We start from the raw sequence: 12080 nt of genomic DNA, 5'->3' as shown, positions 1-12080 counted from the left end.
CTCAACTGATGCAGCATTAAGTATGAAAAGAAGAACAATATCTAGACAATCAAACCGCTGGAAGTTTCATAGAGTGGTAGATATCTTATATAATCTGAGTCAACGTCAGAATCTAACCTAATCGGCTGCCTTCCTCGATAGATGTTAGCCGATTGTAGGTTAGATAGCGATATTGCCAGAGATTATGTAAAATATATGATAACTGGACGAATCACATAAACAAGATTAGAATATCACAGAGATAGAAGCGCTAATCTCAAGAACGCAAGCCGTCATAACAAGTTTTATCTCTTGTTGAAGATCGAAACCGATGCAGCTCAACCCAAAAGCAAGAACTCGTCGAAACAAAACTAAAGTAAAAAAGGGTGGCGATGCGCCGGAATTGTATTGAACGTGTGTTTTTAAGTTACATAGGGCTCGGGTCTATTTGTACCCGAGAATTACAAGATATGTCCATAACGGACACGATTACCATCTCTAACAAACTCTAAGATACTATAACTCTTTGCGGCAGACTTTTGCCCAATCGTATCTCTAAAGAAATTACATAAAGCATCCTAATTAATAGATACAATTGCCTCCTCAGGACTCTATTCATGTGCGGCAATCTCCTTGAAGCACCTCAATCCAACCTGACATCACACGTCAAGTTGTATTATCAGAATCGGCTGTATCGGCTTTCCTAATCTGACTCAGACCCAGCCGATCCTAATCGTAGCCGATCCGGACTCCAGCCGATTCCTGCTCTGTTTCCGAACTCGATCTCCGCCTCCAACTTTGCTTCGATCTAATCTTCTTTCCTGATGCTGATGTTACCAAATCTAGTTGTTAATACATGCCCCCCAAGTCCAGAATATTTGGTAATGTTTCGGATTTGCTGCAAATCGACTCTGAGCAAATTTCGCACTTTGCCGTTTTCCGACCGTTATTGCCGTGCTTTAAATACTAACCGTCACCTTCGAGAAATCTCACACCGTGACTTCCATTTCCACCGCTCAAGCGAAACCTTGTCCTCTTTCTCTCCGGCAATTCCTCCAACGCAAAAGCGTCTTCCAGGCGACTTCATCTTCGGCGAGAGTTCCGCCCGCAGCGATGTCGTCCTCCACCAACCCATCTGATGCGCCATCAGCCGAGTACGTTGAGGTAAGTCCCCATCGGCTAGATCCCCTTTCTTAGCAGCAGATCGATTTTCTCTTATCTTACATCCCTCTCTTTTTCTCGGTTGTTTTGGATTTGTAGCATCTCTCCAATCTAGTCGCGATTCCAAGCCTCTCATACGAAAACTACTACTTTCTCGGCCCAGTCGGCAACCCTGATTCCACTGAGTTTATTATTGGTGAAACCAATAGGATCCCCTTCAGATTAACCAACCCAGATCTAGGTCACTGGAAGAATACCTTCAAATCTTGGCCGTCTCTAGAGAAAGTTCCACCCGAAAAAAGTTGGACCACATGGTTCAAACGTGTATCAGCAAGCAAAAGGGTTCACTGGGATGAAATTGGAATCGGCCAAGCACTTGACCTCACTATAGCAAACTCGGCCAAAGATTAACCCCTGATGGCAACTGCCTCTTACTTCTGGTCAAACACCATCAATGCCTTTTTGTACACCATCAACGCCTTTTTGTTTAATCAAGGGCCGATGACTCCAACTTTAATCGATATCACCATGATTACTGGATTAGATGTAACTTCATCGGCTAACCCTATGAGTATGAACACCAAGAACTAATTTGACTTCAAGACCAAAAGCATAGGTGGCTAGTCTGGCTATGTGGCGGCATATATGGGCCAAGGGTCCGTTACCCCTCGAGAGCATGTAGCTTTCTTGCTCATGTGGTTAGAAAAGTTCCTCTTCTGTGGATCCAGTTGTGGCCCTACAACCAACTAGCAATTTCTAGCCGAAGCCTTAGAATCGAAGAATTTCCTTTGGGCAAAATCCTTCTCGGCTATCTGTACCAAATGTTGAACAATGCATCGGCTAAAACAGCCGTCGGCTCAATAGTTGGAGCAGGTGGACCATGGTGGCTGCTGCAAACTTGGTTAAACCTGATAGTCATGAAGGTTGTCAATCAGCCATCCGTAACAGAAACTGAATTCCCAAGATTAGAGCCGACTGTTAACGATGACAGAGAGGAACTCACTCATCGGAGATGCACATCATATGGAGAGTACGCCTCTACACCAACTGATGCAGGAGCAAAACTATCGGCCGATCTGCTCAAAGATTGGTTTTGTAGCTTTTATGAGGGGTTCCAAAAGGATGCTCTATGGAGACTCAACACTTCTGGAAAATCCATGGGACTTCAGATTCGAAGACATCAACAATGACAGATATCAAAAGCCTAGAGAAATCTTCTTATCTATTGAAGATGACGTTGATGAGGCTGCAGCCGAAGTAAGCGATACAGAACGAACACCATCGGTTTCACCCAAGCAAACGCCTCCAACTCCTTCCGCCCTAGTTCATTTTACAAGAGTAAGCATCTCTTTTTGACTTCTACCAAAATTACTTCCCTCTTCGGCTAATTACCCATAGACTTTGTGGTTGTAGAAAAAGAAAACTGCTGTGAAGAAAAAGCCAGCAGCAATGATTCCCAAGTCGGCTCCACCAGTAAGATGTCTTTAATTCTTTTACTTAATCAAACTCAACCGGCTCTATATAACACTTGTCTATTCTACAGCCTCCGCCTGCTTCTCCTCCTGTACGGCAATCATCAAGTGATCAGACTCCATCGGCTGTGGGAAGTCATCACATCGAGGAGGAAGAACAACCAGTTGCTCCTGCTATCCCAGTAAGTCTTCCTTTGTCTCAACAATTAGATCGGCTATAATTCACCCATCTCTTACTCTTTCTGAAACCGTCTCTACAGGTTCTAGCCGATCTCTTCTCTTTTGACATCAGACATTACCTTGATGAAGCAGAAGAAGATACTTCAAGCAAAGCATTAGCTCCCCTTTCCGATGATGTGAGAAAAATACTGGAAGATATTTCTCATCGGCTAGAAGCATCACTAGATAACTTGGTGACCAACTGTGGCTCGATCCGAGCGAGGTTCACAAACATCCAAGCTCTACTCCCAGATGACTTAGCCGATGCCCTTACTCTAGCTGTTTACCTTGACCAACACCGATTCAAACTGGAGAAGGCTAGGCAGAGATTAGCCGATCGCTGGCAACGCAAAGACATTGAAGCTACAATCCAGCACAATCGGCAGCTTGTGCATGTAGAGAAGTCCAAGCTTGATCAGCTGTCTGAAGGCCCAATCAAGTCAAATATCGATCGGCTTGAAGCTCGTAAGATTGATCTCATGGCACAACTTCAAGAATGCAACACCAAGCTGGATATGGAGCACAAAAAGCTAGCCGATCTCCCGCAAGCTGTTGAAGAACAAAAGGCAAAGCTAAAATCGGCTATCAAGAATGTCGCTGATATGACCAAGTCCTTGAAAGTTATCCCTGGAACTGACGCTCAAGATGCCCAAGCCATAGAAGAAGTGGAACAGATTAGGCAGAAGGCTATATCGACTATCCAGCAATACTTGTCTCAATAACTTGTATGTAATAGAACTTAGAAATTTTGTAATCGGCTAAGACGTTATAATACTTTACTGTCTTGACAATCTGCATGGCATTTTGATATGTGCTCAAAAAATTTGTAAGCTGCATTGCATTTTGATATGTATGTGCCCCCCTAATTTTACAATGTCAAAAGCATTGATAAAATTATAAAACAACTAAGGGCGATATAACAATATCGGCCATTGGTCATTGGCAAACCACAACCGATTACACCATAAAAACAACTAAGGGTAATATAACTATATCGGCCATCTCAAGGCGATGGAAACATATCGGCTGTCATGCATTAACCCAAACACTTGGGTAATATTTCTTCAAATATTTGCCATTGAGCGCTCGCCCATAGACTTCACCATCAAGCCCTTGCAACATATATGCTCCCTTAGACACAACCTTATAAATTTGGAACGGTCCTTCCCAATTCGGCGACCACTTGCCGAATTTACTATCACGGGTACCAATTGGCAAAATCAACTTCCATACAAGTTCTCCTTCCGAAAAATCTTTAGGCACCACTTTCTTATTATAGTGCCGAGTAACACGTTCCTTGTCCTTGGTAACCTTTGCAAGGACACGCAATCGTGACTGAACCAGATCCTCCCACTCATCAGCCATAAGGTTGTAATACTCATCGGCTGTTAAATCGTTTTCTAATTCCGTTCTTCGAGAGCCGATTCTAACCTCCCACAGCAAAACAGCCTCATGCCCATAAACAGGTTTGTAAGGAGGGACTTGGATCGATCCATGACAAGCCATCCTATAAGACCACAACGCTTCGGCCAACTGAGTATGCCATTGCCGAGGATAATCAGAAATTTTCCGCTTAATCAATTTGATCAAACTTTTATTAGACGCCTCGGCCTGCCCATTAGCTTGTGCATAATAAGGTGAAGAATTCAACAATTTGATACCCATGCTATCAGCAAATTGAACAAACTCATCGGACACGAAGATTGAACCCTGATCGGTAGTAATAGTTTGAGGAATACCAAATCGGTAGATTATATGTTCTTGAACAAATTGAATGGCATCCCGAGAATCAACTTTCTTCAAAGGAATCGCCTCCACCCACTTGGTGAAATAATCAGTCGCCACCAATATAAACTTATGTCCTTTACTTGATGGTGGGTTTATCATAACAATCATATCGACTCCCCAACCTCTAAATGGCCATGGCTTAATAATAAGATTCATAGCCGACGCCGGCGCTCGCTGAATTGCTCCAAACTTCTGACAATCTTGACACCCCTTATAATATTTGAAACAATCCTCCAGCATTGTCGGTCAAAAATACCCTGCACGCCGAAGTAACCACTTCATCTTATGAGCCGATTAATGAGTACCACAAATTCCTTCTTGAACTTCGCCGATTGCAACTTTAGCCTGATCGGCACTCAAGCACTTAAGTAATACTCCATCAATCGTCCGATAATAAAGCTCATCATCCAACAGTGTATACTTTAATGCCTTATACCTTAATTTCCTAGAAGCCGATTGGGATGGATTACTCAAATATCGATGCACATCATACCTCCAATCATCGGCTGTCATTGCTGCAATTTCAACTTTAACATCTTTGATCATCGGCTTATATCCCGATGCCCCTTGGGCTAAATCATTAGCATCAATATTTTTCTCTCGATAAACATGCTTTAAAGTAACCAGTCGAAACTCTTTCATTAGTTCTTGGCACTTCTCATTATAAACCATCAATGTATTATTCTTGCATTCATACTCTCCTGCCAATTGACTGATTATTAACAGAGAATCCCCCATGATTTCAATGGTATCGGCTTCAACTTCCCTGAGTAGTTGCAACCCCTTGAGCACTGCCTCATACTCAGCTTGATTATTAGTCGCATACGGTTTAATAATATAAGCAAACTCGAAACATGCCCCCCTAGGGGAGATTATTACTAAGCCGATACCACAGCCATGAGTACACACCGATCCATCAAAGAATAAAGTCCACGGTACTATTTCAACCGAGCCGATTGAATCATCACGATGTTCCACAATAAAATTGGCTATAGCTTGTCCCTAAATTGCCTTTGGAGACTCATACCGAAGATCAAATTCGGTTAAGGAAAATATCCACTTCCCAACTCTTCCTTTCAATATTGGAGCTGATAGCATGTATCTGACTACGTCGGCTTTACATATAACAGTACACTCGTTAGATAGTAGATAATGCCTCAACCTTGTACACGAAAAATACAGACACAAGCATAACTTCTCCACAGGGGAGTACCGAGTTTTAGCATCCAAGAGCCGACAACTAAGATAAAATACGACTCGTTCCTTCCCTTCCAACTCCGAAATCAAGACTAAGCCGATTGACTTCTCACCGGCCGATAAATATAACCTAAACGGTATTCCTTTCTGTGGAGGAATCAAAACAGGAGTAGAGCTAAGATATTCCTTAATATCATCCAAAGCCTTTTCCTGCTCTGCCCCCCAAGTAAATTGCTGATCGGCTTTCAATCTCAACAATGGTGTAAAAGGTTTTAACCTTCCAGACAAATTAGAAATAAACCTCCTAACAAAATTTATCTTGCCAATCATCTCCTATAATTCTGTCTTATTCTCCGGAGGCTGAATCTTCTTGATCGCATTAACACTCCTTTGAGTTACCTCAATCTCCCTTTCAAGAACAAGAAATCCCAAAAACTGGCTAGCCGATACACCAAAAGCACATTTCGTCGGATTCATCTTTAGGCCATATTTTCTGGTTCTCTCAAAAACCTTCCTCAAATCGGCTATGTGGTCCTCTATTTCTTTATACTTAACAACCACATCATCGATGTAGACTTCAACCAACCAGCCAATTAGATCATGATATATATAATTCATGGCTCTTTGATATGTAGCTCCAGCACTCTTCAAGCCGAAAGTCATGACAACCCATTCAAATAAGCCAATTGCACCACGACACCTAAAAGCTGTCTTATGAATGTCTTCTGCGGCCATAAAAATTTGATTGTATCCCGCGTTTCCATCCATAAAACTCAAAATCTTATGTCCCGAAGCAGCATCAACTAATTGATCGGCTACTGGCATTGGGCACTCATCTTTCAGAGTGGCCTTATTCAGATCTCGGAAATCAATGCAAACCCTGACCTTGCCATTCTTCTTAATAACTGGAACTATACTAGAAACCCATTTAGCGTATCAACAAGGACGAATAAAACCAGCATCATACAATCGTTTAATCTCAGCTTTGACAGGTTCAAGCATATCGGCTTTACATCTCCTCGGAGGTTGCTGGCGTGGCCTAACCCCTAGTTTGATAGGTAGCCGATGTTCAATAATTGATCGGCTGAGTCCAGGCATCTCATAATACTCCAGAGCGAAGCAATCTCTAAACTCTTTTAAAAGCTCTATCAGCTTGGTTCTAAACTCCGGAGATAAGTTCTTACTAATAAATGTCGGCCTTGGCCGATCGCCTGGACCTATGTCTATTTCCTCCAAATCATCGGCTGACATGAAACCTTGACCTTGCTTGTCATCGAGATCATCTACTATATCCTTAGTGTAGACATCTAAACCCTCCACGACACCCTCAAAATAATAGCTTGGGTTCTCCATCTTCAATTGGCTGTATATCAGAATCGGATACTTTTAGAAAATCTCCATCCCAGACTTTTCCAGATAAACAATCAAGGCCATCCATCTCCCAGAGGGCTAAATTAGCACTGGCAACATTAACTGACCTGTCGGCTGGCACGATCTCTATCTTGTCGCCTTGCCATTGAATCAAACATTGATGCATTGTCGAAGGAATGCAACAATTGGCGTGAATCCAATCTCTTCCAAGCAACAAGCTGTAAGAACCCTTCCCATCGATGACAAAAAACGTAGTAGGAATAGTCTTACTACCGACTGTCAGCTCCACATTTAGAACACCTTTGGTTTCCGATGGATTACCACCAAAGTCTTTGAGCACCATATTTGTCTTAATGAGATCCTCGGCGTTTCTCCCCAACTTCCAGAACGTAGCATAAGACATGAAATTTACCGCGGCCCCACCATCAACCATCATCTTAGACATCGGCTTCCCATTGACATAGCCATTTATATACAATGGTTTAAGATGCCGATTATCTGTCCCCTTAGGTTTCTCGAACACTGCCTGTTCCGGTGACAGAACCAACTTAGCCGATTCCTCTTCCACCTCGTCGACATCGGCTTGATCGATCCCGAATTCGGCTGGCAAGGTAAAGACCATGTTAATTGGTGCCGTCACAACACTCTTCCCTTTTGCCAACCTTTTTGCCTCATCGGCTGCATCATCATCAGCTACAGGAACCTGATTCTTAACACGCCACTCCTGCCTCGGTTTTGCTTTCCTCAGCCGATGATTAATTTCTTGTTCAACCTCCTGAAGGCGTTCTCTGTTCCTCAATCTTTGAACCCTTCTCTTCTGATTCTTCATGAAAATACCAGAAGGACACCATTGATTCTTCCTAACCACACCGTCTTCTTGGCCATGTTCTTGATTCACAGGACCTAATCTTTGATGAACAAAAACCCTTGTCTGCCTTAGCCGATTACCCCTATTATATGATTGGCTTGAGCTCTCGACAATATCACTGCACCCAGGGCAGTTTTCAATAGATGGCAACCTCATGCCTTCATTCTAGCAGAATCTAAAAAATTCACAACCCCAATGAGGATCAAAACCATCATCGTATTCTTCATAATGCTTCTCTTGCTGCTTGTCATATTTCCTCTGATATTTGTTGATAATCTTAGCCGAATTCACTTGAAAACCCCTTGCGCGGGTCCTATCGGCTGTCTGGCCAGCTGTATGCACCAAATTAACAGGAAAAGGATTACCATCGACCTTCATCGGTTTTTTGGAATCATCAAACTTAATCTTGCCCCCCTCAATGGCCACCTGGATCTGATGTCTAAAAACCTTGCAATCGTTAGTAGAATGAGACCCAAAATTATGCCATTTGCAATACCTCTTTTTGCCTAACTCCTCGGCCGATGGGATTGTATGACCAGCAGGAAGTTGAATTTGCTTCTCTCGGAGTAGCAGATCAAAGATCTTATCAGCTTTAGTAATATCAAAATTGTATATCTCCTCTTTTCCAGAATTTTTCACCCATTGGCATGGTATGACCTTTTTACTCCTTTTCCATTCAGCCGCAGCTATTTCAGAATCATCCTCATCATCATCCTACCTATACATGTATGGACAAACATGATTAACTCTCTTAGAGTTCTTCCTAACTTCCGCAGACCTATGCTCATGCAGGGTTACTTTCTGTATCAGATGTGACAAGCTATCAAAGTCTTCAGACGAGAACTTCTCCCTAATCAGAGCAATCATACCCTGAAAGGCAAGATCGGCTAACTGGGCATCAGTTAAACTCAAGCTGAAGCATTTGTTCCTCATCTCCCTGAATCTCTGAATATACTCGTGCACAGGTTCATCATGCGCTGCTTAATCGCCGTCAAGTCAGATCATTTCATCTCATGAACCCCACTGTAGAAATAGCTGTGGAATTGCTTCTCCAAATCGGCCCAACTATTGATCGAACCATATGGCAAAGAGGAAAACCAAGTAAAAGCCGATCCAGACAGGCATAACCGGAATAACCTAACTTTCAGAGCGTCTACAGCCGATGCTTCACCACACTGAGCCTGGAATCGACTAATGTGCTCATAAGTCGACACACCATCTTGTCCTAAAAATTTGGAGAAGTCCGGAACTTTGAACTGATTGGGAAGAGGAACTGTCTCAAACCACTCAGGGTAAGGCTGCCGATACAAGCTTCCAGTCTCTTTTGGTTTAAGCCCAAACTGTTCCCTCATCACATCAGCAATCACATCGGCCCACGGTCGTTGCTGAGCTGCTCCTTGTGGCTGTTACTGCATGGGCTCGAATTGACCGTATTGAGATGCAAACCGAGGTTCAGCCAATCCCCCTGGCTGATACTGGGCTTGCGGGGAAGGAGGCTGATATTCATAACTCAAGTTACCCCCTTGGTAATTATGAAGGTTCGGCTGGATATTGCACACCAAGTGCTCAGGAACAACCTGAGGCATTACTGTGCCGTCCGGCTGTACGTGGTGAACCAAATGTTCTGGGACAACTTGGTTTACAAATTGTTGTACAGGCTGACCACCAGCCGTTGCAAACCCGGCCGATGCACTTATTGACCCCTGGTGCTGAATCGGCTGAACGATTTGCTGTCTTAAGGGAGTCTGTTGGATCGGCTGCAGTGGCTGCTGCCTTGGCGGTGTTTGCTGAATCGGCTGCAGAGGCTGCTGCCTTGCACGACCTGTTGTTGGATTGGTTGTACAACCAGCTGAATTGGGGGTGTCTGCTGAATCGGCTGTTGCTGTATTGGATCAACAACAGGTGGAAGTGGGAGAAACATGGCAGCAACCTGATCTTGGGTCAGCCGATTCGCAGCCTGCCCGCCATGCTATGGCTGTTCCCTCATTAACAACCGAGGGTTCACTAGCTGGCCTAGTGCCATAGCTGATGTAGCAGGTAGGGGAATTGATGCCGGCGTCGCCGGCTGAGTTGTGGGTGCAACGGAGGGAATCGCCTGAATAGATGGCTGAACATCGGTGATCAAAGACTGATAATTTGGGAAGACACCTCCTTGCAAATAAACCGTGCCTGCAGCCTGATGTTCAGCTATTGAACCATCAGCTATCGACTTCATCATGTTTGATAGGGTATTGACTAACACCCCAGACTGATTGATCAAAGCATGATGCATAGCATAATCAACCCGATCTTGGAAGTTATTGAAAAAGTCCCGTGCCTCATCACTATTAAAATTTCCTCCCTGCATCCCCTGAGCACCGTCACCTTGAACTCCATGCACCCCGTCACCTTGTACTCCATGGACTCCTTGAGAATTGTCACCTTGATTTCCTAGAGAGCCGTCGGTAGCACCCTTGATACTCGGCTGAGCCGAGCCGTCTAGAGCTTGTTTCCCATCTCCATCCTTAGAAGAACTGGTCCCAGGATCATCAGCAACGACTTTTATTTTGTACTTCTGAACAAGTTTCCCCTTGCGGGTCTACATGAATGAGTTCAGGAACTGATCCCGTGCTTGCTGCAACATTGCTTCAAACTCTTTCTTCTGCTCAGGTGTGAATTTTTCTGGATCGACCGGCACGACGTTTCCTTCATTGACGTCAGTTAATCCCAACTTCAGCATCTTTTCCTTAACAGAGCCTTTGCTAGATAGTGGTGGTGGTTGTTTTTCGGCCATGAGGAAGGATTGTTGGCTGACTTCTTAGTGGTCCCACCGGGCGTGCCAAAAGCGTGTTGACATAAAACACGAGGCCTGGGAGATCTGCTTAACTCTAGTGGAGGTCCAAAGCTCGCCTTCGGGTGCGCTAGCGTGCCAGTTGATTTGATCCTGTAATCAACAAGAAATAGAAGCAAAGAAACTGTGGTTAAATCTATAAATGATAGCCGATCGGCTAGGTGCCGATGACATATCATTTATCTTTGAGCCGATGTCATATGTGAATCGATCGGCAGTTGCAAATAAACAATAAAGAACTAAATCTATTCGATCGGCTGTAGATATTTCCAATATATAATTCTTATATCGATATATACTTAAATCAAGTGATTGGGATAGATCGGTCGCCATGCCGAGACAGTATAAATCACTTAGATCAAAATATATATTAATAACAGGACTATATATGTTTATAGCATAGCCGATCAGATAGATCGAGCATGTATCGGCTAATACTCCGATACTACTCTATATTAGGATATTAAAACAGGTAAAATATATCAAACAGAAGCCTAATATACTTAAATACAGTAATATCTTGACATTAAGGGCAGATTTAACGTGTCAATGAAGCATATAGAGCAAATATAATTAAATCAGATAAGATCGGCTGACACTCCGATGCTACCCTAATCGACAACCAGAAGACAGGCTAGAGATTGATATTCTAAGCACGACTTAATAGATCAAACTCAACTGATGCAGCATTAAGTATGAAAAGAAGAACAATATCTAGACAATCAAGCCGCTGGAAGTTTCATAGAGTGGTAGATATCTTATATATTCCGAGTCAACGTCAGAATCTAACCTAATCGGCTACCTTCCTCGATAGATGTTAGTCGATTGTAGGTTAGATAGCGATATTGCCAGAGATTATGTAAGATATATGACAACTCGACGAATCACATAAACAAGATTAGAGTATCATAAAGATGGAAGCGCTAATCTCAAGAACGCAAGCCGTCATAACAAGTTTTACCTCTTGTTGAAGATCAAAACCGATGCAGCTCAACCCGAAAGCAAGAACTCGTCGAAACAAAACTAAAGTAAAAAAGGGTGGCGATGCACCGGAATTGTATTGAACGTGTGTTTTTAAGTTACATAGGGCTCGGTTCTGTTTATACCCAAGAATTACAAGATATGTCCATAACGGACACGATTACCATCTCTAACAAACTCTAAGATACTATAAGTCTTTGCGGCAGAGTTTTGC

This window comes from Oryza glaberrima, chromosome 11 (assembly GCF_000147395.1).
Source record: "Oryza glaberrima chromosome 11, OglaRS2, whole genome shotgun sequence".
In the NCBI taxonomy this organism is placed as follows: domain Eukaryota; kingdom Viridiplantae; phylum Streptophyta; class Magnoliopsida; order Poales; family Poaceae; genus Oryza; species Oryza glaberrima.
This window is presented reverse-complemented; position numbering follows the sequence as displayed.